The sequence below is a fragment of the Orycteropus afer genome, unplaced genomic scaffold (genome assembly GCF_000298275.1).
Source record: "Orycteropus afer afer isolate SDZICR_OR568_19922 unplaced genomic scaffold, OryAfe1.0 scaffold00358, whole genome shotgun sequence".
Lineage (NCBI taxonomy): Eukaryota > Metazoa > Chordata > Mammalia > Tubulidentata > Orycteropodidae > Orycteropus > Orycteropus afer.
In genome coordinates, this window is record NW_006921945.1 from 2621859 (window position 1) to 2624292 (window position 2434).

Consider the following 2434-nt stretch of genomic DNA (forward strand, 5'->3'; position numbering starts at 1 on the left):
TCCTTCCGAGGAGTGGCTGGTGGGTTTGAACCGCCAGCCTTCTGGTTAGCAGTCAAGTGCCTTAGGCACTATGCTACCAGAGCTCCTAAAGTAAGATATAGAACAATGTTTTTGTGTAGTATATTATTGTCAATTGAGCTTGATGTCCCCTGCAACCATGGTCTTGAGCCCACAGGTCCAACAACTCACTTCATCAAGGTGGTTGACTGTGCCTAAGAAGTTATCGTAACTTTGCCCTGTTAGTTCTAGTTATATGGACATTCTTAAAGCACAGAAAAATACGTATGTAGAAATATCACCTGCCAACTTTATTGCATATCACAGCTTGTTAATGAGTCTTCCTTCAATCCTGATGCCATGTTGTTCTCCATAAAGTACAGCATCTCAGATTATCTGTTCAGCATACAGACTGAATCAATGTGGTGAAAAGCTATAACCTTGAGACACACTTTTCCTGATTTTAAACCACACCATTAGTGCTTAGAGAAATGCAAATCAAAAGCACAATGAGATACCAGTTCATACCCACTAAACCAAAAACCAAAACCAAACTCACTGCCATCGAGTCAATTCCGACTCACAGCGACCCCCTTTGCGTTTCTGAGGTGGTAAGTCTTTACAGAAGTAAATTGCCCAGTCTTCCTTACATGGAGTGGCTGGTGGGTTTGAACCACCAACCTTCTGGTTAGCAGTCAAAATGCCTCAGGCACTACACCACCAGAACTCCTTATTATACCCACTAAACCAAAACCAAACTCACTGCCATCGAGTTGGATCTGACTCATAGCAACCCCTCCTTGGGTTTCCGAGGCAGTATCACTATGGAAGTGGATTGCCCAATCTTCCTTCCGAGGAGTGGCTAGTGGGTTTGAACTCCCAGCCTTTTGGTTAGCAGTCAAATGCCTTAGGCAGTACGCCACCAGAGCTCCTTCATACCCACTGTTGTTGTTGTTGTTGTTATGTGCCGTCGAGTCAGCCCTGACTCACAGCGACCCCTCCTTGGGTTTCCGAGGCAGCATCACTACGGAAGTAGGATTGCCCAACCTTCCTTCCGAGGAGTGGCTGGTGGGTTTGAACCGCCAGCCTTCTGGTTAGCAGTCAAGTGCCTTAGCCACTATGCTACCAGAGCTCCCTCATACCCACTAGGATGGCTACTAGGATGGCTAAAATATAAAGAAGACCATTATCAAGTGTTGACAAGGATGTGGAGAAACTGGAACCCTATGTTGCTGGTGGAAATGCAAAATGGTACAGCTGCTTCGGAAAAACAATTTGGCAGTTCCTCAGAAGGTTAAATGTAGATGAGTTTTTAAATAAGTCATTAAAAAACAAATATTGTATGTCCTCACTTTTATGAAATGATATGAATAGGTAAATATACAGAAAGTAATGTTCATTAGTGGTTACCATGGGAACTGGGAGGAAGAAGGGGAAGTTTTCCCTAGGCAGTAGTCACGTTTATAGAAATGGGAAAGGTGGCGCTGAATATGGGGGAAGTTTGCACAGCATGACTCATGCAATTGGTATCAGTAAGCTTATAGCAACAGGGATGAATGAGCAATGCTGGTTTATGTATGGTTTTGTAAATATAATCACAAACAAAAAAAAAATTAGAGGGAGGCTAGAGATGCTGATATTAATTAGACATAATCAGTCACCTCATAGGTTCAGTTCTCTTGGTTTGGGGGCTTAGGACCATGGTCTTGTGGAACAATCCAGTTAACTGGTATAATATAGTTCTTAATTGGTATAAATTAGTTCTTAAAGTTTATGTTCTACCTCTCAGTGTGCTGAGTTGGTCTGTGTCTTAAAAGCTTATGAACAACCATCTAAGATATAACTAGTGATGTTTATTCATCCGGCACAAAAGAGAAAGAAGGAAATCCAAGAATCAGAGAAGGAACTGGACTACAGGACTAATGGTCTACACGAACCACTTCTATTCCACCCTGAGACCAGAAGAACTAGACGGTGCCCAGCTACCACTACTGATTGCTCTGATCAGGAACACAATAGATGAATATGGGACAGAACTTCAAATTTTAAAGAATCCAGACTTACTGGCCCTACTGAGGCTGGAAGAGTCCCCAAGATTATGGGCCTAGGTCCCTCTTTACACCTTAAATTGAAACTGTCTTCTCAAGTCACTTTTAAATTAACAGTTCAGCCCAAAGACGAAAGACTTTTGAGTACTGCATGTCTTTTTTTTTTTTTTTTAATTATGTATATAAGACCAATGGATCAACAACTATGTTGAAGCATAGAGGAGAATTGTGGGGGAAATTAAGTAAATGGAAGTGAAACAACTAATGTACTAGTGTTCTAGTAATGAGAATGCTGACGTAGTATGATGAATGTAACCAATGTCACTGATGATTATGTCTAGAAACTGTGGGAAGGGGAACGGGTTTTGCTGTGTGTTTTCATGAAAAAT